Source organism: Lytechinus variegatus, chromosome 8, assembly GCF_018143015.1.
Source record: "Lytechinus variegatus isolate NC3 chromosome 8, Lvar_3.0, whole genome shotgun sequence".
Lineage (NCBI taxonomy): Eukaryota > Metazoa > Echinodermata > Echinoidea > Temnopleuroida > Toxopneustidae > Lytechinus > Lytechinus variegatus.
Genome location: NC_054747.1, coordinates 43345347 through 43372470, shown reverse-complemented (window position 1 = coordinate 43372470; position 27124 = coordinate 43345347). Strand labels below are relative to the sequence as shown.

General features: G+C 35.2%; 1 long non-coding RNA gene and 1 pseudogene across 7 annotated transcripts; one reads left to right on the top strand and one right to left on the bottom strand.

Moving 5' to 3' along the window:
• Positions 1-2502: 2502 nt before the first annotated feature.
• On the bottom strand, positions 2503-8518 carry LOC121420547. 7 transcript variants are annotated; one of them, XR_005970788.1, is made up of 6 exons: positions 8407-8515; positions 5772-5815; positions 5499-5601; positions 4804-4941; positions 4377-4489; positions 2503-3147 (listed from the first exon to the last, which is right to left on the bottom strand). It is a non-coding gene; the product is annotated as an uncharacterized LOC121420547 (long non-coding RNA). The 7 variants fall into 7 exon arrangements; XR_005970789.1 differs by having other exon boundaries at positions 5499-5598; XR_005970787.1 differs by having other exon boundaries at positions 5499-5815; positions 8407-8518.
• A 14815-nt stretch (positions 8519-23333) lies between these two features.
• Positions 23334-25085, top strand: LOC121419763 (annotated as a pseudogene).
• Positions 25086-27124: the final 2039 nt, after the last annotated feature.

Sequence of the window (27124 nt, the reverse complement as noted above, 5' to 3'; positions counted from 1 at the left end):
ATGCATCTTTTGAGACCATTAGCAGCCAATCCCTGCCTAAACAATTCAAAAATAGCCATGCTATACATGTATAGGGTCAATAAGCTAAAAAAGAAAGTATTTAACAACCCCAAATAACCCCAAAAAACCCCAAAGTATTTCACAACTTGTTGTTACAGCTTTAGCCTTTCCACCCATTTTAGTGAATAGACGGAAGAATGTATGATGACTGCTTTTTGCTATATCTTTATTCAAATATGTACACTAAAAGATGAAGACACAATTACTTGGGCATGTACATCATCTAATCTATCATTACCTGCCCTTGATTACTGCAATAGTGAATATTTTGTAATGAAAATATGAGTGAAATAAAGATCCTTACTCCATGGTGTCTAGGACACTGTTTGCTAAAACACTATAACATCTTCATGAAATATCCCTGATTACTGCTTGGTTGTTAAAGAAGGTATGTACATACCAAGAAAAAAAAGTAGTAAGTTCAATTAATTTGATTTATATTATCAGCTTGACATTGTCTATTTATTGGTGGGTACTATCATGAATGAAATCATACTTCAAGAGAGACCTAGGGTCGCACAATGCAGTTGTGATCTATTCCCTGGCTATGAACTGTGGGATCAGAAATATGGAAAATTGAAGTGGGACCCCCCCCCCAACGATAGCAAGAACATTTATCACTGCTATCACAGATTACCTCCAAATCTAAGATACCTATTAGAAATCAAACTTCACCACCCTTCTGAATACCGAAACACCAGGATAATTGCACAATGCAGTCGTGAACACCTATTCCCGGATCGGGCTTTGTCAGAAGTGGGACACCCTCCCCCTAAAATGAAGTTATCATTTCAATTAAACACCCCCCCCCCATTCTTCCAAGGTTAGGAAAGTTATCCATTTCTGAAATGATCATAAATGTATGCAAAAGAGCAAGTGATTTGAGTATGAATCCTAATCAGACTGCTGAATTAATTTTTCCTTTTCTTTCAATTTTGGCACAAAGCACTTTTTGACACTCTGGACAAAAATGGTCACCGCTCGCTCAAGCAGCATTTGATAGAAGAGACTATAGAGTACCAAAAGCCATTAAAAAAAAATCATCTCCATATTTTGAAATGTGATTGTGAAAATTATTTTCAAAAGGGTTAATTTTTTTATATATATGCACTGTAAGAGATGTGTTCAAGGTAAATTTATTTAACATATACCAAGGCTCCACATTAACTTTTTTTGGTGGTGGCCCGTTCGGGCCACCAAAACCTTCAAATAATTTTTTTTGGTGGCCCACTAATAAAGTTTGGTGGCCCGAAAAATATAAAGAAAAACATTAATTAAAAATGAATAAAACAAACTGAAGTATTCTGCAATCACTAACACGTACCACTATTCTTTGTACATCTTGTATATAAATCGTGCTTGCTGTTATTTTACTTTGCATAAAACAAAAGAAAAAATAAAGAAAGAAAAAAACAAAGAACAGGTCATAAAAAAATTGAGAAAAACAAAAGAAAATTTAAGAAAAATAAATAAAACAAAATTATCAAAAAATGGGGAAAATTATTATTCAGTAGAAACATGTTCTTTAATCAGGTATTTTCAATGGGAAGGGGTATAAATGGTTTAATCACTGAAAAAAATGAAAGAAAAAAATAAAATGGCAAAAGTTATCTGGAAAAAACAGTGAGACAATTCCTTCCCTATATTTGACAAAATGATGGAAAAAAAATCACATGTCATATCAATGAAATGCCTTCCCAAAGTATTTACTTCCTTAAGAGTGGTTTAAGAAGGCATTTGTAAACAAGAAAGAAAGAGCGGCCTATTTATTTTTGGCTCAAAGAGACACAGCTTCGAAATAAACCAAATATCAACATACATACAAATGCACATATGGGACTGTGATGTACTCACCTATGTGTATTAATGCATTTGGAAATCGGTCTTTTTGAGTCAAAAGAGAGGTCATAATTCCTCCTTTTAATGCTTTCAATTAATCAGGTTTCAGTAATATGGACTGTAGAAGGGCATTTCATTGGTGTAAAATGTGACTTTGACGTAGATTTCCAAAGTTCTGGGGAAGATTTCTTAGCAGTAACATTTCGTATCGCAGCTCCCTGGGTCTGAATAGTCTGCTCGTGCACAGCTAGCTAGCTGCATTGGTTTCATGCATGCAAAGCTCAGCCAGACAGCCGGCACGGCCGGCTGAATAATAGTTACTGTATGCTAGCGGTAGGCCTACATACTGTCATGACTATGCACTCTTTGTGTGTGTGTATTTGTGTGTAGATTAACAAAAAAGGCGCATGACGAATTGGCTTGCAATTTTAACTGTAGAAGGTTGATAAATGCATGCAAAATCGGGAGAAAAATTGCGCTACTTTGAAAATTATTGGTTGCCCGATTCGGGCCACCAAAACTTAACATTTTTTCAATAATGGTTGCCCGAGATGAATTTTTGGTGGCCCCGGGCCACCGCTAATGTCGAGCCTTGCATATACATTACTGACCAAGATTTTTTTCTTTTAAAAAATATGAGAATATCCTGGAATATTTGAGGATGAATAAACCCAAATTTATTCAACAGTGATCTTCCATTGATTATGGAATTGTGTACATTTAAAAAGTGAACATCCTCTATCATTTTAAGCAGGGAAGAATGTTCCAAGTGGGAACAGAAAAAAAAATATCAGCCAGCACTTCATGAATACAAATGATCTTTGATCCTACCATGTGACCTCCACACCCTTTTGAGTTAATTATGCTCGTTTGAGGACAGGCAATACTGAAGTCAGTCATTTGTTTGCAGTCACTTCCAAGGCAGTGATGCTTGCCATCATTTCTCTGGCATGGGCTGGAACTGCTTCTTGTCCACTTATGCCGTAAACAAAGTTCTGTATGAATGCAAAAAATCCCCAGAAAAAATCCATAGACTTCATCTGCATAGTGGATGTTGAACAAGAATTGGACCTTGAACAGTTTGTCAACAGCCTCTGTGATGTCACCTTCGCAGGGGATAGCTAGATCATCCACAACAATGAAAAACTGAGATGAGTTGTTGTGATCTCCTATGCCCAAAAGGTATGGTTGTCTCCGCTTCTTGTCATTCATCTCTTCAGCCAGGTGGGATTCCACACTTGTACTGATCTAAAGGGGGATAATACAGGTAATATAAATGGAGACAAAAAGCAATTAGTCAAATGTGAAAGGCAAGAGCTCCTAGAAAATGCCAAAATCAGAAATCGAGATGCATTTCTGTATTACACACATTTCAATTTTTGCAGGAGGAAAAGAAAAAGACCCCGCCCCTTCATCCGAAACTGCTGCATACCTCTACTTTACAATTCATTTCCGAACAAAGCATCTTCACCTATCACTGGCACACAAAAATAGGGGGAAAATAAACATTATTTCCCCATCACTTTGCTATTATATTTGGAAGACCCTATTCAAATTTTCAGGCTTATGATGGCACCAAATCTGTTATCAATTTTGTTTTTATTTATGAAATTTATTGATTGATGTTGTCTTTAGGGAGACAGGTACATGTAAACATATTCTTTTTAATCCCCTCTACAGCATTCATTTTCAAGAATGTGGCGTACGTCACTGGGGGACTCCAATAATTGCTAGGAACCCCCCCCCCCCTTCCCCCAACATACAAGTAACTTTGGATACTTCTCCTGTTAATGACGATTCCTAGAAAGTTTAGTTTAAATCTGCCCATTGTTTCTGAAGAATATAGAAATGTAACCCCCCCCCCCCCTTTTGTAGGAACCTAAGGGGGCCATCCTACATAGTTGCAATGAACAGCTTAATATATTCTTCAACAATAAAATATGGCTCAACTGTCATAATAAAACAGAATTATTTCTCTCCCTTTTTCCCTTGGGGGTACATGGTCCTTTCAAAAGACTGGGTCCCATACCATAAGAATGATTCTCACTACTTTGGGGTACAATCTGCTTACTGGTTCTGAAGAAGATGAAAATGTAATTTACCCCCTTCCCCCCCCCCTCCCAATTTCATCCATCTTTATGGGCCCATTCCCCAAGGTGGTTTACCTAGGTATTGTCACATATTCTTTATCTATAATGTATCTACACAACATATCTTGACTGTAATGCTTCTGGGGCTGGAGGATATTTTTTTTCCCTTGGGAGCCCAATCCTGCCCCCCCCCCTGGCCACATGACCAACCAGTTGTAGAGAAGATGAAAATGTAAAAGAAACATAATGACGACAGACAAGAATCGCAATAGCTCACTCGAGCCTTCAGCTCAGGTGAGCTAAAAAGGTGCTTAAATGTAAATTTTCCATTAGATTTCAATATTGTTTATAAAACCTTTTTGATTTATCAATTCAATGTAAACTTACTGGTCTAGTCACCAAAAAGTATCCCATGGAGTCTGCCAGTGAACTCTTCCTTCTTGCTGTTTGAGCTGGAACCATGTATATTGCCATGATGAATGAGAACAGTGCTATCTCGCCTTGCAAAATGATAGGGGGATATAAAGAAAAAGAAATGAACAACTAAATGCTAACAGATTGAAGAGTTTCAATGAGCTATTCAATACTTTGTAGGCATACCTTTTCATTATTTTAAGGAATCTAAACATCAAACAAAATATATGTACATTCTGAACTTTTCACTGCTTTGAGACGAACTTTTTGCACAGTAACATACATGTAGATGTCATAACATGTCACATTGCAATGGAATAATATTTTGATAGTGCATTATCATAATAATGAGAAAGGGGTAGGGGAATTTGTTTTAAATGTGCAAATTGGAGCTACTTACTAGGTGAAAATCTTGACCATTTCCGCAAACACAATAGTTGTCAGAAGGCATCTGGTTTCTGTCGTTATCGTCGAGTTTGTGTTATACTATTTCTTTCCCACGGGGATGCCTTTGGATAATATCCTTCACATTGAAGCACTGGAAAGAAATACAAGACAAAATACAGCAAACATAGAAATATTAAGACAAAGTAAAGCAAACCTAGAAATGTAAAACCAGGATTTACCCAGTTTTGCATAGCAAAATGCTTATATTTTGAACCTGATAAACAAATTTCAGCTTGTGTCGCAATTTTGAACGTATAGAAATTTTATCAAAAACTTCACTTGAACGATTTTGTCAAAAATTGCGCCTAAGCACATCTTTAAAGGTAAATTGCATCCTGAAGACCACAAGATGTACAACGTAGTGAATGCAAAAAAAGCATTAGTCTACCTTTTTAAAATTCATAACATGGCCTAGCTTTATTTATTGTGGTCTTTTAGAGGATAGGGGAGGTTGTTCCAAGCTCTCACCCTTTATGTGTTAGTGTGTGTTCTGTGAATCGCCTTCTCTCCATTGGACTAGGTCTTATGCTTTAACTCCAGTACAAGGGTTTATTAACTAGTGACAAATCCCCCACATGATCCAATCATAATTTCAAGAAAAGTAGACACTTGTCAGTTTTGGCAACACTTTGATGGTAGGGCACATACCTTTGAAGATCCATTTAGTTATGCTGTCAGAATTGATCTCATGGGAGCTGCTAGTGGAAGCCACTTCTTACCCACCACTGACGTTCCCTCGTTGGGCATCCTCCTTGTTTACAAGACAAAATCAGTCCAGGGCCATCAAACAAAGCATGGCATGATGTACATGTAAGCGAGAAAAGAGTTTACAAACACCATAAAATATCATATGACACAAAAACATTTCAAATTCATGTCTCATATGTAGCTCCCTATGCAAGAACATGATCAAAGGCTCACCTTGTTAAGCTGGTACTTCAGCATTTGGATGGCCACACCAAGCCCTAGTACATGTATTAGAATTTAGATAAAACAAACAGAATAAAAAAAAAAGAAATGTAGAAGTAGCATTTTTGTGAATCTTAAATAAATTTGCATATCTAGTGAATTTGATAATTCTGTGTAGAAGTTTGGAAGCTCCCCCCCCCCAGCCCTATTCGATAAAACAGAATAAAAATCTGCTAAGGAATGTAGAAGTAGCATTTTTCGTGCACTTTGAATGTGTCGTAGATTTGTACATCTACTTGTACTGAATTTGAGAAATCTGTTTGGATGCCCCTATTAAAATAAGCTCTATTAGAATTTAGATAAAACAGCATAACGTAGAAGTAGATTTTTTGTGAATATTCAATAAATTTGATTAAATTTGCATATCCAATCAATGTAGAAGCAGCATTGTTTATGAACTTTGAATAATTTTTCATAAATTTGCATATGTGTTTGAATCTGTGTAGAAGTTTGGATGCCCCCCCCCCCACCAAGCCCTATTAGAATTTAGATAGAACAGGATAAAAATCTGAATTAGCATCTTTGTCAATCTTTAATAAATTTCAAGAAATTTGCATATCTAATGAATTTGAGAATTCTGTGTAGAACTAGAAGTTTGGTAGGCCCAAACAAGCCATTTCAAATAAAACATACAAGATCAAAATCAGCTGCAAAATAGAGAAGTAGCATTTACAGTATTTATGAAGAATTTTGCATAAATTTATATAATTAATGATCTAAATGAATGAGAGAATTCTGTGTAACTTCTTCATTTTGGGATTATACAATATCTCATTTGATATCATACCAGTTCCTTTAAAAGCACCTTTATCACCTAGATCTAGATAAATCAATTTTCATGCTGTTGCAAGCCTTTTTATGCATATTTTTCGTTAAATTACCAATTCATCTACTGCCAAATCGTCCACCCATCGCATGATCTAGTACCTTCATTTAGTCTAATGCCATTTCGTTCAACATTTCGTCTAACATCCATTTGGTCTAATAATCACTTTGTTTAATCACCAGGTTGTCTATGACCAGTTGGTACCCATTTTCCTTTCATTCATTTTGTCTGATTAACAAGAGTCCAATTAGAGTTAGACCAACTGGTATAATGGACCAATTAGCCCAGATGAAATGGTAAGTTGTCGAATGGCAATTAGACCGTGTGGATATAGTGGACGAACTGACACTAGACCAAATGATAGTAGACGAGTTGGTAATTGGACGAATTGGCATAAAACCAATAAGTAATAAATAAACATAGATTAAGGATATTTCCCATTACATAGCCCCAGGATCCCCCATTCACTTTGCATATATTAGGGGTCCTAAACTAAAGTAAAGCTGTGCAGGTCCTTGCACCCTGCAAAAATATGCACAATACGAAGAATTCAGAGGGCAAAATTTCTGCTGTGAATAGCAACCAGATTGCCATTTGTTTGCCAGAAAGAATGAGTCATTTTCCTTTATTTTTGGTGATATTTATCATTATTTAAAACTCGAGGTGAAAATCACTTAATTCAGTCAGCTTCATAATCAAGATTTAGAATTACATTAATTTAATACGTGTGCGCAGTTCTACATGTAGGACCCCTTTCACTACGACAACCAAATTTGACATGGGTGTCGATGGTGACTTCAATTGTTACTGATATTTGTCCGTCATAATTTTTTTTCAGGGATTTAATATGTAGATTAATGCACGTGGGACAATGTATTATTATTGCTTTGAATATCGGCCCGACGCTTGACCAAAATCCCATGCTAATTTGTTAATTTCTCAGCAATTACACAATTTCTTCCAGAATCCTTTGGCACATGTTTTTAATTTTATTTATACACAGACACTTTGGTGCTCATTATATTGGATATCTGTACAAACTCATTTTGAAATACCACATCTGGCATTTTTTATTTATCTTCACTTGAATTCACTTGATTAATTGAAAGGGTGAAGCCTCTGGAAACAAAGTGTGCAGCTTTAGGTGTGTCCCCCATCATACATTAGTCTTAGAGTACTGTAAGTACTTTTAGGTGCAGCTAACCCAGGGAGCTCCGGCCCGCGAACAGTGAAAGACATGAACAATCCACGCGTGATCAAAAATCCAAGTTGGTCCCGAAAGTTGGTCCAACTCTGTCCAAAGACTCCAAAGTCCAACGCACGACGTTCAAATTCACATTAATAAACTCTTAATTTAACCAAGATAGCACCCGACTTCTCACACAGGCATTTTCTCGATCTATTCATCAAATTTTCGCCAATCATAATTGTTGTTTTGTTATAAATTGTGCTATGAAATTGCGTATTTCTCAAGTGTCCAGAAATGGCGTCCATCATAATATGCATGACAAACGTTCAACAGACCTGCTAGTGCTACTGACAGTACATGCACATCATGTACCGCACACTAAGTAAGGCCTAACCCAGGGAGCTCCCGCCCGCGCAGCGGGCGGGAGCTCCCTGGGTTAAGTAAGGCCCAGACAACATGCATGTCCGGTACGTATCTAAACCCCCCTCCCTAGACTTTCGGATCAAACACGTAATAATAAACAAGACTTTGATGAAAATATAAAACTGTTTCAAGTAAGAGGGGATACTTACCATTAAAATCGATGATTAAAGGCGATTGAAAAAGTCATGCGGCACACGATAACATCGTCCTCGAGCCGAGCTAGGATTTCGACCGCGCATCGCACTTTTTATCAAACTACGGTCCAATCAGAATGCACTATGATACCATTCATGGTAATGTTGAAATACCATTTACGAAAGTGTTATTCGATCGTTTCAAGACGTCCGGACCCACGACTGGTCACATTTTCTAACACTTAAAAGTGTAAAATAACACTTACTGAATCCAACACTTAGTAAATGTTAAAATTTAACATTTTAGTTTTTAGCGTGAAATAACAAAGGATATGACTGGACAATATAGATGAAAAACATAAAACAAAAGTGAAAAATGTAAGGATTATAATCAAGATAATGAAGTGTTAGTTCCGTAGCGAAGAATTATAGGAATTAAGCAGGATACGTTTGAGTTTACGTTTGAATGAATTCAAGGAGACACTGTCTTTAACATTATTACCGAGTGAGTTCCAGAATTTAGGACCGTTGAATGGGAATGTATTTTTGGCCAGTAAAGTTCTGTAAAGTGGGATGTGAAGTTCGTCAGAGTGTCTCGTGGGGTAGTTATGATAAAATTGATTTTTAGGGAACATGGCATCAAAAATATGGGGAAGTGCATTATTATTATAACTATACATGATGTGCCCTAACTGTAGTAAATACAGGTCTTTGACTTTCAACAGTTTACTTTCTAGAAAAAGTGGGTCCGTATGAGAACGGAAACATGTACTGTGAATAATACGAAGTGCTTTCTTTTCCAAAAGCAACAATTTATCTAATAAATATTGATGGGTATCACCCCAAATAAGAATCCCATAGTTCAAATAAGGCAAGATTAAGGATGAGTAGAGCATGATTAATGATGTGGAGGGAATCGAAATTTTAGCCTATTAATAATACCAATATTTCGTGAAATTATTTTGGATATATTTTCAATATGATTTTTCCAAGAAAGTTTACTGTCAACTGTTATTCCAAGAAATTTGGTGTAAGGTGCCATTTCTAATGGGGTATTATCAAACATAATGTTCATCGGTAGCTTGTCAATGGAATTACTAAATAACATGTATTTTGTTTTGTTAAGGTTCAATGATAATCGATTGGCTCTTATCCACTCAGTAGCATTAATAAGTTCAGAATTAATAACATCAACTAAAGTTTGTGGATTCTGATGAGAAAAAAATAAGGTCGAATCATCTGCAAACAAGATAAGGGATAATATTTTGGATGATCTACAGAAATCATTTATATAAATTGTGAAAAGAAGTGGGCCCAATAAGCTACCCTGGGGGACTCCACAGTTAACATATTTCAAATTGGAGTTATGATCTTTAACAAACACGTATTGTTGTCTGTTAAGTAAATAGCTCCTGAACCACTCCAAGGCCTTCCCTCGCACACCATAGTGAGATATTTTTTAAGTAGGATTTCATGATTAATGGTATCGAAGGCCTTGGAGTAGTCCAGGAAAATACCCACAAGGTGACTAGATTTGTCTAGAGCATTGACTACTTTGTTGACGAAATTCATCAGGGCATGAGTGGTGCTGTGCTTGTCGCGAAACCCAAATTAAACATCAGATAAAATATCATGCATTGACAAAAAATTTTCTGTTCTGACGTATACTATTCTTTCAAGGATCTTAGAAAATGTGGACAAAAGAGAAATAGGTCGGTAATTACCGACATCCAACTTATCACCTTTTTTAAATAAAGGAATTACCTTGGCTATCTTCATTTGATTTGGTACTGTACCATTTTCTAAGGAAAGGTTGAATATATGCACCAGCGGGGAAACAATAGAATTTATTACGGATTTTAAAATAAAATTATTAATTTCATCAAAGCCAGGGCTTTTTTTATTTTTCAAATCAGATACTATATCAATAACTTCTTGATTATATGTTGGAGCAAAAAATATTGAATTTGGATTAGGCGGGCCGAGAAAGTCCGAAAAACTTTTCGTCGCGGGAGGAATATCTTTAGCTAGATTTACGCCAATGGAAGAGAAATGGTTATTAAAAATATTTGAAAGGTTGTCACCATCATCAACAATAACATTATTAAATCTAATTTTGGAAATACTTGATTTATTATTGGAGAGATTCATGGTCTGTTTTAGAACCTTCCATGTGTTTTGCATGTCGTGTTTATATAGAGCCAACTGCCTCGCAAAGTAATTTTTCTTTTCAATGCGTAATATTTTAGTAAGTGTATTCTTATAAGATGTGTATTTTATTTTTGATTGTTCTGTACCTTTCATTTTGAATTTATAAAATAAGTTATTTTTTCTATTAATCGAACGTAAGATAGATGGCGATATCCATGGTGACTTAGAAATCGTTTTGTATGTATTACGCTTATCTTTTTTTAAGGGTATATGCAGGTCTAATTTCTCATTTATTATATTCATAAAAAGGTTAAAGGACGCATTAACATCTACAGAATTGTATACAACTGACCAGTCGACATTATCCAAAGAAGCACCTAGACTGGCTGTATTTTCGTGCGTAGGTCTACGTCTTTGTTGTAGAGAGTGTATCGGTCTAATTGGTCGTCTTAATGAAAAATGAGTAAGAATCGGGAAATGGTCCGTAATGTCAGAAAGTATTATAAAAGAATCGGGAGGAGGGAGAATGTTGCAGAAAATATTGTCAATAAGTGTAGCAGTTTCATTAACTACACGAGTAGGTTTAGAAATCAGAGGCAAGAAGGAGGCCGAAAAAAAAGTTTCAAGAAAATCTTGAGATATATTGTTGTGTTTCAATAAATCAATGTTAAAATCACCTATAAATATTACATCCTTATTAACGAGAGCTGGATTATTTGTTGTTTCGGAAAGGTAAGTTAGAAAGTCATTTGTATTTGAGTTTGGGGGTCTATAAACTACACCAATAATCATATTTTTACTACCAGGAATATTAATTTCAATAAATAGAGATTCTACAGTGGCGTTCATGGAGTTAAGATAATCACAAACCGTATACTCGTAGTCATGTGAAATATAGAACGCTACCCCACCCCCAGGTCTGTCTTCTCGGTTATTCATTACGAAATCATATCCGTTAAGAGAAAATTGATGGTTAGAATCACACGATATCCATGTCTCAGTAAGGCCAATTAAAGAAAAGGGGCATTTTTTAGAATTTGAAGTGTTATTCAAAAGTAACTGAAGTTCATCAAAATGTTTATTTAAACTTCTTATATTAGCATGCATTATGCTGAATGTATCGTCGTTAAATATTTTTGTAAGATTATTTACCTCATGTTGCGTAATATACTCAGAAGAAGGATTTTGCAATATGTTATGATCCTGTTCAAAATCGAGATCTAATTCTTCCGAAGCTAAATTTATATTATCAGTAACAAAATTATCATAAAATAAAGGATTCATTGGGTTGTTAAGTACAGTATCCTGAGGTCTCAATTCGCTGAAGAGGTCATCATTATCCAATGATGTAAATGGAAACTGAGGTGTATTGTCTATGCTAAGGAGTCAGTACATATCCGAAAGTGTTGTGTTATGTCCAATAAAGTGTCGGTCAAGGTCATATAAGAGGCAGTAAAGCAAAGTAACAAAGCGAGGGGAGAAGGCAAAGAACACAAAACACATATAGAACATGAAGAAGGACGAGGAGGCGCAACACAAAGGATTCTTACGCATAAACGAGAACGTAGGGCAAAGACCTCTAAGTGTGAACGATGCAAAGTCAGTGAGAACGGAACGATTATCGAAACAGACATTGGCGGAGGAGATAATGTCAGTAGCTCCAAAAAAAAAAAAATGTAGTGAGATACACCTATAAAATAGTATATTCAAATATCAAGATATAATTTCAAATACGTGTATAGTGAGTAAAGAATAAAGGAATACGACATACATGGCATGATAATTGAACATATTTGAGCACAAGTCTTCTAATAATCTTTGCATTCTAATAATTGAACAAAAATAAAAATCACCAAATACTCAGAACTTATTTCATAATTGTGGGAAGAGCGAACAAAAACAAAATCAATGAGTTGAAAAAAGGGGACATTTAACATGTTGAAATGTCAATTGGATAATAGAAAAGGAAGATTGTCATTTTGGTGAAACCAGCCATTAAAAGTAATTATTAACAAGAGGCAGACATTTCCTTTTCAAGTATTGTGTAAACAAAATGTGGATTATTCAACTTGTAATCCATAGTAAAACTGACAACAAAAAGTGATGCAAGCATGCATGCCTGGCATGATCAAGAGCAAGTAAACACAGATTATTTTTTTTATATATATAATTGGGTAATGCTAATGTTACAAAAATATAGAAGTCAAAATTTGGCATTAATCGAGACTGAAGACATTGTAGTTCATGATTTGCATAACTCAGACGCTGTTTTATGATCTTGCAATATACTGAAACATGTGAGGGATATAACATGCATGGCATGATAAAATTAACGTAATCAAACAGGTCCTTTATGTATTCTGAGAAACAATCAGGAATACCAAAATTTACAGTAATTGTTTTAAAGATGTGGCAAGAGTGAACAAAAAGTTAGGAGTTCACCATGGACCCATCCACGCAGGATCATCCCTTGCTACGAGGGGGGGGGGGGGGCGCTGAGACAATGCTAAGCAAAAACAGAAAAATCCCCCTTGGATGGGACCATTGAGTTATAACGAATTGAGAGAGAGGTCATGCCCAGCATGTTCAAACACCAATTGGATAATAAATAAGGAATATTGCCATTTGGTGAAGCAGCCATTGGAAATTATCACAAAGTGCAGACATTACCATAATCAAGCATTTTTTTTTAAACAAGGTGTTGATTATTCAATTGGAAAACGATATTATAATAGACGAATAATGATGCAGCATGCTTGACATGGTCAATAGCAAATAACAAAGATCTTTACTCATAAAATTGGGTAATGTTAATGTTACAAGAATAAAAGAGTAAGTCAAGCATGGCATTAATCGAAACTGAAGACATTTGTAGTAAATGATTTGCTTATCTTTGGCGATCTTATATGATCTTGCAAGATACTAAAACATGTGAGGAATGGCATGCGTGGCATGATAAGTGAACAAAATTGTTTAAGCACAAGTCCTTTTTGTATTCTGACAAACAATCAGGAATACCAAACACCAAATTCTCAGTAATTATTTTATAGATGTGGCAAGAGCTAACCAAAAGTTAGGACTTAACGAATTGAAAGAAGGGGTCATGTCCGACATGTTCAAATACCAAATAGATAATATAAAAGGAAGATTGCCATTTGGTGAAGCAGCCATTGGAAGTTATCACAAAGGGCAGACAATTACCATAATCAAGCATTTTTTTAAACAAAGTGTTGATTATTCAATTGGAAATCGATAGTAACATAGACGAATAATGAGGCAGCATGCTTGACATGGTCAAAGCTAATAGCACAGATCTTTACTCATAAAATTGGGTAATGTTAATGTTACAAGAATAAAAGAGTAAGTCAAGCATGGCATTAATCGAAACTGAAGACATTTGTAGTAAATGATTTGTTAGGGCCTTTGGCGGCCATTTTGAAGATCAAAATTAATTTATTACATGCATGACTTATTGAATAATATATTTTGTGAATAATTATGTTTTAGTCAGTATTCTATGTGTTTATCTTATTTAATCCATTTTAGTGTACACTATTGTGATTTTTGCCCGGGGGGCCACTTCCATTCACGATTGGATACCATGCGCGACCATGGGGTCTCGAAAAGCACCCTAAACACGTAATTTCCATATTCTGAAAATGCACCCCTTAACAAGTATTGGCATGTGAAACCCTCCGGGGGGGGGGCACTTCCATTCACGAGTGGATACCATGCGCGACCATGGGGTCTCGAATAGTACCCTAAACACATAATTTCCATATTCTGAAAATGCACCCCTTAACAAGTATTGGCGTGTGAAACCCTACCCTTAACAAGTATTGGAAACAAAACGATACTCTTGGCAAATATTCCCTGAAATGAACCCCTAAACAAGTACAGGAATGTTTTATTGTTACGGGTCCTTCGGTTGTCTGCCTAACTTATTTGGTTTAGTACGACCCAAGCTTCTACACCTCGCACAAATGGGACTCTAAACACGAAGTGTTGGGGCAAAAAGGACATCCTTTATAAAACATAGAAATTTTGTTTTATCATCCCCGCAAATTCAACCCTAAACACATAATTTTCCAAGCGAAATAGATACCCTTTTTTCATTATTTTTGTGTTTTTGACACCCTTATCACGTTACGTACGTAACGTGCCCTATCGTGAAAAAGACATCCTTTTTACGTGTTTTTTTGGTCGCGCATGGTATCCACTCGTCAATGTAAGTGGCCCCGGGGATTTTTGGCACCCTTGGGGCCAGTGGCGGCTATTTTGCATACAGTATACAACAATTTTACCATACATGACATAATAAACGATATATCTTGTTCGCATTACGTTCTTAGGTCAAATTTAATTGCAGATTAAGGATCTTTCTTTAAATTAGTTTTTCCTATTGGTAATGTACATAATGGGGTATATGGCAGCCATTTTCAATATGAAGAAAATAAATATGTACATTTTTTTTCAGATAATATTTTACTTCTGCAACACAATTACATACATTTAATAGCCAGTCTGCTGGTAACTTTATGATTTTTATGGGTAATTTGCATATTTTGGCGGCCATACTGGATTTGATTTGCGGATAATGCTCAAGGTTACACGAGTGGAATTGTTCAGATTCGTGATCAACACCCTCGAATTGCCAAAAACAATTAAAAAAATGTAATTATGAAAAAAACAAGGTTATGCCTCTCGTATCCTGGACTACTACCTGACCGAGTGGAGCTTATTCTTCTTTGAGTGGACTTTTATTCGACGTTTACATTTAAAGAGTATAGTATTGAACTCAGTTTAACCATTAAGGAAGAAATATGCATGGTTATGTAAGAAACAACTCCTAGTATTTTCTTTCATAAGAAATATATTATTACTGGTATTCATTCTTTTGAGATATAATAAATTGTTTATTGTTTTGCATATTAATACAATATAATTTGATTAAATGATTAATGAACCTGCAATAAATGAAAGAGTAAATATCGATTCTGGACCAGAAAAAAAAAACCTTTCAAAAATAGTGCATGCAGAATAAAATCATGAGATGAGTGTAGTATCACAATTGTACAGGCATATTTTTTTCTTTCTTACTTAATTTTCATATTAAGGTAAAAAAGTAAACTTTAAAACACATAAATTTGAATATATTTTATATTTTTTATGACCCTTTTTGAAAATTCTTTGTATTAACTTTGAATACGACTTAAGGTTGGTGAGACTTAAACATGGTTTATGTATAATATGTTTGTGTTAATATTTGTTGAAATACAAATGAACAGCAGTCAAAAGTATGCGTTAGTGTCTTTTATTTGGTGTGAAATAATGAAGAAAAAAGGTCCCATCCTTTTAATAAGTGGTCAAATTTGTATCAGTGCAAATTATGTAAGCAAAGGCCTATGTGTTATTTTCCTTTTGTATCTTAGCACAACATCTTTTAGTAAAAATTACTCATAGGGAACACTGCATTATTGATCGCGTATAATTTCATTCAGTAATAATTATTCAACCTCAAAGTCCATATCAATTGATAGTCTGAATCAAATTATCCTCTAATTGAGCATTACTATCCTTCATTTGCTTTAGCGCAGCTATACTATACTTTAATGTGTGCTGTCTGGATCATTATTGAGATCAAGCATTCGAGATAAAGATTTTGAATAAAGAACAAATACGTTGTCACAAGTCGAGTTCCCAAATTGTATCTTTTTAATATTTTTCTTACTTTTATGTCCCAAAATTTTAAAGAGGAAAAATATTCCTTAATATTTACGTTTAAAAAAATACTGGTCAATGATCGGGCCAATTCAAATGTATAGCAAAATAGCTTCGTGGTGAATTGCCGCCAATTTTCTTTCTTAGCGCTCGTCGCTATGGTAATTATGCAAATTAGTTTACCGAGCATACTTGGCTCGTAATTTCTGTACGAATGTATACGTACATGTATGTGCCACGCCCAAGTTGATACGTCGGGTAAGGTGTATTGGTTGGTGTACAAGCTTAGGTTTAATTCCTGCCAGTCGCCATTTTATGTTTCCTGAGTTGTATCTTCGAATTGTTTAGTCACCAAATGAATCTTACTTATTTTTTGAAGTCTTCAGTAATTATTTACCAAGTTTTAATCAACTTATGAGACGTGTAGAGAAGTCGTCCTTTTTGGTGTGTCTGAAAAACTCATTGCTGAGATAAGCAATGATTGTATTTATTTATCTCTCACCATCTGTAAGGCAAAATACGACTTTTGAAAGCATTTGAATGCTAAATATAAAACTGATTTCAAATTATTATTTATTGAGTATTGCTATAGATTAAACTCAATTACTAAATGGAAAAAACGGAAGAAATGAATAGCCAATGTGATAGAAGCATCTTTTGTAGATCATTTCCACCATTGATTGCTAATTTATTATTCTTACGAAATGTTTTAAAGAGCATATGACAGGATAATTTAATCTTTCGAAATGATTCATTTATGAAATATTTGTTTACCTCGATCTTTAATGCGTTAGGTAAAATGACGAAATGCAATCCAAACGGACATGATTGGCATGTATGCTTGAGGATTAATGCGAATGTTTGTTTGGGTAAATATAATTCTTAATCTCAAAGATCCTTTTCTCGAAAGACATTTTGGATATTTGTTTTAATATAGAGTTCTATCGTCAAGACTGGAGTCGGCTACCCTATCGGGTACGATTATGCAGCCATTACTGATCATCAAGGACAGCTCTAGGTCGTCGTTTTGGGGACGTCGCAACACCGTTCACCGATTTGTCGCAGAAATATCGACAGCGCCATCACCGGCAAGAGTTGGAACCGTGTTTCAAAACCAAGGGGCCCCACCCTACCGCGAACTGATAATCAGGTTTCGTGTGAATGCGTGCGTGTGTGTGATTGGGTGTGGGTGTTTCATTTAGTCCGTGAATATTGTTCCTCTTCTATTCAAATATTATTCCACTCGAATGTGTTTTGAGTTCTCGAGTGTACGGTTATGTTTTCCAAACTTTCGTATAATAACTATTGATTTTCTCAAATTTCAATGTTCTAGGGAAGATGGGAATTAATAACCCACTCTGTTGTAAACTGATATTGGAACGACAGCTTCTTAATTAAATGATACTATAAAATTTGCTCAAAGTGTCATGGTTTTGTTGTACTGAGTATCCGTTCACAAGTCTACCTCTCTGTTTTCTTTTCGAAACCAAATATAGGCCGTGACATACGTTAAAATCATTTTTTTTCAAAAGCTTGTCATGAAGCCAGTAACTATTAATACATGTATGTCGTAAAATTGTAAATTGATATTGTAATTGAATTGTCATAAAAAAAATGATTTATTACATTTGTTCTTCATCTGCCTGATGATTACTTCAAGAAGCTTGACAATATCAGTTACCATAAACATATTCCTCCATAAGGTAAAACACTGTTTGAGGATTTTCCAAAATTCTTTATAGTTGTGTACATACATGGTTATGTATATGCAATGTTTGTTTCAGCATATACGGGCAAACTGAAGAGTTTGGTGGCAAAAGGGGTTAGGTCCACTTTGGACCATTCCAAGAAAAATCACGTTTTCCATTCTCTTATTGCAATATTCTAATGAGAAAGTAAATTGTATTAATGTAATACCCTATCATGTGAACATAACATTTGGAATAAAAATTCCACCTGTCTTTATTTTTTTCTAAATATTCAAAGAAATATATTATAGTGGACCTTACCCATTTTGCAAGCAATTGAAATGAATCCAATCTTTTTTTGATCACTTTGCCACTTTTATTCACGTTTTAACGTAAATTTCAAATTATCTTTGGTATCATCAGAACGACTAAAAATCTATAGGTTTCGAGGGAGAAAACAACATTTTTTATTCAAAAAAATAGACCTAACCCCTTTTGACAAATGACCTCTTCAGAAGAGTTTTGTCGCAAAAGGGGTTATGTCTACTCCAAGAAATTCAACTGTCTTATTCTCCCATATTGCAACATTCTTATGTGAAACTAAATTTTCATGATACTCTACCAGGTGAACATCAAATTGGGTATAAAAGAAATGTACCTGTCTCCAAATTTTTTTAAACCTTTTTAGAAAAAAAATGTGGTCCTAAGCCCTTTTGCAACGAAACTGAACTAGACCTAACCCCTTTTGAAGAAAAGGTGATTTCTCTTTGCCATTTTTGTTTACTTTTAATGAGAATTTCAACTTTTCTTAGGCATCATCTTAAATAGCCACTAAAAATCTATGAATTGAGACCAACAAAATCGAAATTCATGAAAAATTGACATAAACCCTTTTGCAACCTTAGCTCTTCTTTTTTTAGTAAAATACCGTAGGATTAAAACCGTTGAATAATGTAAAGTCACACAATTCGGCAAGGCCTATCGTCTGCTGCTTTCTTTGGAAAACGAAAAGCATTTTTTTCTGACCTTATGTTAAATAGGTTGAAATCAAACATGTTTCCTGCAACATTTTCCATGCGTAATTCATATTTGCGTAAGATTTCATATTAACGAGAAATAACTGAATATTTTCCACATGAAATTCATTTCCAAAGGATTTGCGCATTTAAAAAAAAAATGAATGGCATTCCCCTGAAAATCCTACCATATCACAATAGAATAAATAAGTTGGTGCCTAAAAATTTGGTTACGAGTAGATTATGACTTGTGTTTTCATTTTCTGAAAAAAATCTCAAAATCTTTTTCATTTTTTTTACCAAAATTGACTGATACGACGGTTCGGATGACCGCCGACGGTCTGTGAAGTCAGATTTAGCTAACAATATCCAATATCCACGTTCAGCCTCAAGCAAAAACCTGAAAGGATTTTTTTTTTCTTCAGGACTTGAAGATGACGTAATCATTCATCATTCATAACAATTTTTCGCACCATAACGAACAAAATAGAGAGGCAATTGTTAGAACAGGGATGGGGGGGTCTAAAATTGTAGGTTATCCTTGCCACATCTCATAGAATATCAACATTTTCATTGCATCGTGGATCAAAAGAAAATGCGCATTTCTCAATCATTCGTAACGTTGGAGATTGGTCTCAAATGACAAAAGACAAACGCATGTTTCCACTCATTAACATTTCATGAAGTAAATCTAGGAATATGGGTGTGAAATTACAACAGGAACCACTGCATATTGATTCCTAAAAAAATTACTTCAGTATTACCTCGTTATTGATAACTAGTATTGTTAAACATTTTATTAATTATAAGGAAGTACTCACACGATATGTATTGTTCTTTTGGATATGGTTTCTTCTCTTCCTTCCTATCTGTTGTGTTCCAGTAATTTTCATTACGGTATTTATGTCTTTTATCAGGGGATTCCAAACGTGATCCAAATGGCTGTTGCAGCAGACCAACCTGCCATCCAATTATGGATAAAATGCCGACCATTAATAAGGCTCTTTTTGTTCTCACTCCTTTGATGTTCTTCCTACCCATTTCCTTGAACTCAGGCGTTCTAAAATTTCGGGGAAAGAAATGAAAGAAAATAAATCTAATTGCTTTGATAATTTTTTTTTTTCTTGCGAAAGAAAAACAATGGGCAAATTCAATATTTCTAGTGTTATCAATCTATGTATATATGGCAGAGTTAGTAATGGTTATTAAAAAGTATATATGTATGGGAATTCCGACAGGTCCAGTATTAGGAACATTCAAAGTTTGGTATTGACAAAATGTACGATACATCATCTTATCAACTCCTATTAATTGATTGGCGAAAAAAATATATGTTTGGCTAAGGAAGATTTTGTGATAAAAGGAGAATTGGCACACTCACAAATCGGACAATAAAGCGATCAATGGTATGTCATTCGAGATCCCAACACAATAGTTTCTATTTGCTTTTCGCATCGCTTTTGTTGGTGTGTCTGCCACACTGTAATCTATGATACATAAGGGCAAAATGCATTTCGGTATCGGTAAAACACTGTTGATTTTGTAATTTACAGGAGACATTGCTTTGCAGTTTACTGCTTTTATGAAACTCTGACACATGAATCACGACGAATGTATCCTACATCAATCCATATTTTAACTTTTAAGTGGCAAAACTGCTCCCCCCCCCCCCCCCGGCATTCCCGCCACTTTACAAAACCAGTTTGACTTGTATAATCGACTTGGAAGAAACAGATGTATGAGACATCAGTCAACATGTTTCCTGAAGAATTATTTTTTTGTGTGTATTTTAGCCTACGCCCACGTGGCCCTCCGAATTTATCCCCTCCCCGTATTTCGACTTTAAATATGAAAAATATCGTGTTTTGAAGCCATCGGCAAGGCAAATTATTTGGTATAATAAAGCAACTTTTATATTTATATTTTTATATTTATATTCATCATTATTGATATTATTATAATTATTATTCATATCTTTATTATTGTTCTGCCGTTTGTAAATAGTGCTTTAGCACAGTAAAGGCTATAACCTAACAGGAGCATGTCTAGGACACCCTTTCCGTTGTTGGATTTATGTATTAAAAAGTAGTTTATTGTCTTTAGAACTCTTAAAAGATTACTTTTGTTTGTATTGATATCTTGGAATAGATTGAGGAGAAAATACTCTACAATTGGCATGTAGAAGAGCTGTGGTACATTGTAAAACAGCCATACAGCCCTTTATTGATTCCACTCTTTTGAATTTCCATATTTTTAGAGCCCAATCGGAAGAAAGACGCATTTCTACTACACACAGTAAAGTATCGTTGCGTTCTCCTCTAGAAAAAAAAGAACACAGAAGAAGATGGTTTTATATCTCATAAAAAAGTTCGTGTGCGTGACGGTGGTCTGTCGAAGTTGCCCAAAGTTTATTTTGTTTTGACAATATATAATTAGAATATCGTCTAAATGAAGCCCTCATATGGAAAAGGGCACTTATTAATGGCTGCATCTACACTATATAGAGGAGGCCCTGGCACTGGGAAGAGGGGGATGAAGCTTGTTCAATTTCTTGGGATCAAAATTTTACATTGAAACTTTTTTGCTTTTCAAATTTCCATCAAGAAATTTAACAAACAAATAAACAAAAGGATTGCACTACAAAATAATTTTTTTTGTAAGGTTTTTTTTTTCGTTTTATCACATCTGCCGGAATTCCAGGGGTGCTGTCTATGGAGAATATCACACGCAGCACACCCCCCTTCGGGAATATCTTGCGGGGGCTTTAGTCCCCGCTTCCAAGTACCATGGCCTCCTCTAAATAATGCAGGTGCTGCCTTTAATATGTGCCCTTTTCCAGATGAGGGCTTCATTTAGACGATATTCTAAATATATATTGTCAAAACAGAATAAAGGGTTGGGCAACTTCGACAGGCCACTGCATGTACACGAAGTGATTTTATGCGATATAAAACAATGCCTTCTATGTTTTTTTTTCAAGAGGAGAAAGTAAAGAGGCTTGATTGTGTGTAGTAGAAATTTATCTTTATTCCGAATGGGCTCTGAAAATATTTAAATTTAACATAGAGTGGAATGAATAAAGGGTTTGAGTATTTTAGAGCTTACGTGTGGCTTTTCTTCAATGTACCACAGATCTTCTACATGTCAATTGTAGAGTATTTTCTCCTCAATCTATTCAAAGATATCACTACAAACAAAAGTAATCTTTTAAGAGTTCTAAAGACAATAAACTATTTTTGAATACATAAAACCAAAAGGGAAAAGGGTATCCTAGGCATGCTCCTGTCTGGTTATAGCCTTTACTGTGCTATAGTATTATTACAAACTGCAGAACAATAATAACAACAATAATAATAAGACTAATGATAATAATGATAATATTAATATAGATAAATATGAAATATAGATATAAAAGTTGCTTTATTATACCAAAAACGCAATTTGCCTTGCCGTTGGCTTTAAAACAGGATATTTTTTTTATTTAGTGTCGAAATACAGAGAGGGGATGGGGTAAATTCTACATTCGTCATGATTCATGTTCCAGAGCTTCATTAAAGCAGTAACCTGTAAAGCAATGTCCCCTGTAAATTTTCCAAGAGAAACAAATAAAACAAAATTAATAGTGTTTTACCGATACAGAAATGCATTTTGCCTGTATATACCATAGATTAAGGTGTATCAGACACACCAACAAAGGCAATACAAGAAGCCGATGGAAGCTATTGTGTTGAGAATGTGTTATCTCGAATGACATACCATTGATCGCTGTTTTGTCCGATTCTTGAGTGTGACTGTGATATAGAGGTTCTTTTGGTCTCGTTTTAGCGCATTAATACGTCATACATTTTGACATATTTGCCCTCTTTCTAAGCAAATTAAGACACTAATACTGTCATGAAGCATATCGATGTTTTTGCTAATATATTCTCTTTCATGTAGAATGTTGACATTGCGTATTAATTGCTGTTATCTAGTTCAGGGTTCATAAAAAATACTTTGTTTTAAATTGTAATTTGCATAATTTATGTAAATTAGGTAAAAATTAAGAAGGATATCCCAATCATTTTGTGCCAATTTTCTTCCCTTTCTAACCCTAAGCCTTTATTTCCAATTTTAGGGCAGTGCTGGTTAGATATATATTCTTAAATACTTGTTCACTATATCGACCTCATATGCAAATTTATGCAAATTACTTGCTTATTTGCATAGATACAGCGTGTCTCTTTGGATGAATCCTTTTCTTTTGACTCAAGGAACATTTGTGCCATAACTAACAAGCGCCCAAGCTGAGCGGAAGCTTTTTACAGGAGCTCTGCAGCAGTGTTGTTTTCACATAGACGTTTTGGCGGGAAATTCAATTCGGCTACACCCTGCTCCTCACCGGGATCTGTGCCGCTTCCTAGCCACCCCCAGTCCATCGGCCTGCTCTCCCTTTTCTGTTGAACGGAATTGAATTCTGACTGATCACCAGTTGTAGTCGATCGAGGATTGAACAGTCCAGTTGCCGTAGTGAGCGGAGTTGGAGGCTTGGGTGACCATCATAGTCGTTCCCATGGTGATATTCACTCATTTTCATTCATATTTTCACCTTATTAACACTGTGTTAACTGGTAAGAGACTAACTTCAATTTATCAATTGGCCTAAAGATTATTATGTTCTTGTAAAATAGATAATTATGGCGCATACCTCTTCGATGTCCTCGGGCGAAGAGGATTATTTAGCAGCAGCGAGTAATAGATTTAGGCAAGCGCCAGATGAATTAGTGATATCATCCGATGATCACACTGTCCATGATGAGGACAGTTATGATGAATCGAATTGTTCTTGGAAAACGGCGATCAATAGAAATTCTATCCGATCGGCTAAGAAAAGGGCAAGGGTTAGGAGCAATAGCGATAGTACTCTAAATAAGAAGAACAGTAAAATGCCCAAATTCTCTACTCCCACGCATTCAAGTAGGAGGGTAGTCATTGTTGGACTTGAAAATAAGAATATTTGCAGAGCAAACCCAGTACAGGTGTTCAAAGAAATTCATAATCTCGTAGGCAATCTGAATGGAAAAGAGAAAGTGAAAAATATGATGATTTTGAAATGTGAGAATGTTAAACAAGTGATGAAATTGTTGGAACTAACCAAGCTTGCTGGTGTAGACGTTAAAGCAACGCGTTATGAAGATAATCATGATTTCACAACGAAAGGTGTTATTCATAGAATAGATACTCAAATAAGTAATGAGGAAATTGCAGAAGTATTGAAAGATCAGAAGGTAATTCATGCTAAGCGTTTTATGAAGAAAATCAATGGTGAAATAGTACCAACCCCATCAGTTCTCATCACCTTCAAAGGCAAGAATAAACCCGAGACAGTAAACTTTCTGTATGAGCTTAAACGTGTGGACAACTTTAGTCCACCTGTGCCAAGGTGTCACAAATATCAACTTTCTGGGCATATGAAGGAAAATTGCAAGGGCTAACTGCGACGTGTGAGATGTGGAGGGGAACATGATTTTGAAGAGTGCACACAAAAGGAAAATCGAAAATGCTTTAGGTGTGGAGATAAACACTCGGCGGCTTATCAAGGTTGCAAAATTTACATATAGAAGCAAAACAAATACAAAAGGTTAAATTGAAGGAAAACATAACATACGCACAAGCGACTACAGTGTATCGCACTCAAAAAAGTGAAATAGTGGAAGAAGCCAGTAAGACCATTAGTACTAGCGATACTAAAGAAAACACTCAAAGGAAACTGAAGAATGTTGGTCCCATTTCAAATTCAATGGCATCTGACCATGAATAAATCCAACAATCAAAGATTCCGCGCCTAATCCGATCAGTACAAATGAACAATGAAGGAAGGCGGGAAAGAGATAGGGAGTCAGGGCAAGGAACCGATTCGAATAACAAAAAAGAAAGATACTGTCAACACATTAATGAGCGTAGCACCCTGGATTTCATTATGTTTATTCTTTTTGTGATACGTAAGTTACCACAGTCTGAAAACGATGATCAGTTTTTGGAATCTGTTGTACATGCTAGTCTTAATTTCTTAAAGACAGACATAACCATGGGAATGGTCAAGGGTCACGTTAAACAAAACAGTCTGTCTCTGATCTAGTAATAGTGCAGTGGAATGCTCAAGGCATGATTTTGCATGGGTCGGACTTTCTAACTTCTCTTGTTGATAATAATTTACTGGGTTCCAACCAAGACATTATTTGTATTCAGGAAACATGGTTTAATGATTTTAATGTGTCGTTCATTCCTAATTACTTTTGTGTTGGAAGAAGAAGAGAGGATGGTAGGAGAGGTGGTCTAGCAATGTATTTTAAAAAAAGACATCGCTTTCCAGGTAATTAAAGTCCAAGAGTTCATCGAATATCGAAGGGTAGATATTTTTCAAAGAAAGGAATTATTTCCATTATCAATTATTATAATCCCTGTAAAAAAGATTGAACTAGAAGAATTAAACTTCATGATTAGAAATGTGCCAGAGAAGCTTATTATTTCAGGTGACTGTAATAGCCACAATCCTCTATGGATGAGCAGCAAGCAAGACTCCAACGGAAGAACTGTTGAATCTTTCATGAAGGTTAATGATCTAGCGTTACTCAATGACGGATCACCAACAAGACTAGACCCGCACTTTGGTTCTTATTCCATGTTGGATATATCTATAGTCTCCAGGGAACTAGCTAGTAGTATTGAGTGACAAGTATTGACAAATAACTTTGGCAGCGACCACAATGCAATCGTGTTGAAATTAATACAGACAAATAACGTAAATATTAAAGAAAACGCAGATATAGGTCGTAGATGGAGTTTTAGTAACGTAAACGGGGAAGAGTATAGAAAAGCTATTAAAAGTGAATTAATAATCTAAATTACAAGAGACATTACTCGGCATGTAATTTTGATATTCAACGACGATATGATATGATAGTTAAGGTAATCTTGAAGGCTTCGAAAAGGTGTATTTGTCGAGTGCGAATAGGAGGAGAAAACAGAGGTAAAATAACTCCCTGGTGGAACGAAGCATGTCAAAAAGCGGTGGCGGAGAGAAATCACATTAAAAACAGATTACGAAGATATTATGATAGAAATGATGTTCAACTATATTTGAAAAAGAAAGCATTTGCTCAGAAGGTGCAACGGCGAGCACGATATGACTATTGGTCTAAATACTGCGGTAAAATGAATAGATTTACAGATATCGGAAAAGTATGGAAACAAGTAAAAGGAATGAGAGATAGCGCAATGAACACTCATATTTTCCACAATCTAATCGTTGACGGCAATATCGTTAGTGAATCTGAAGATAAGGCTAATGCGGTTGCCCGTTTTTTCAAGTCTATTGACAGATCTTTTTATAATAATGATGGTGGAAATGAAGATAATTTATGTAAAGAAATGTCGAATGATGACTGCATTAATGACGATTTTAACATGAATGAAATGAAGAGTGTTTTACAAGATTTGAAAAACTCAGCGCCAGGTAAGGATGATATTCATTCGATTATGTTAAAAAAACTTACCCCAAATAGCGCTTGATGTTATTTTAGATCTGTACAACGACATATGGAAAACTTCACATTTCCCTTGTCAGTGGTATGAAGTTGTTCAAATACCTATTTTGAAACCTGGAAAGGATCCTAGTTTAGTGTCGTCCTATAGACCTATTTCTTTATTATCAACCCTGTTTAAAGTAATGGAGAAAATGATTAAAAACCGTCTGAATTGGTTTTTAGATAATAAGAAAACGTTAAACCCACTTCAATCAGGATTCCGCAAATATCGTAGTGTCAAAGATCATTTAGTCAGGCTTGAAACAGATGTTCATTTAGCATTGAAGGAGAAAAAAAATACACCGTGGCAGTTTTTTCTAGACCTGGAAAAGGCGTACGATTCGTTATGGAAAGGAGGTCTCTTGAAAAAATGTCAATGTTGGATATAAGTGGAAAATTAATTTTCTTTATGAGAGGTTTCTTAAGAAATAGATTTTGTAACGTGAAAGTTAACAATAGTATGTCAGAAAAGTATGTATTAGAGCACGGAATCCCGCAAGGGAGCTCATTAAGTCCTGTCATTTTTACATTGATGTTAAATGACTTAAAGATTAAAGAAAGTGGAGTAAAACTATCATGTTATGCAGATGAT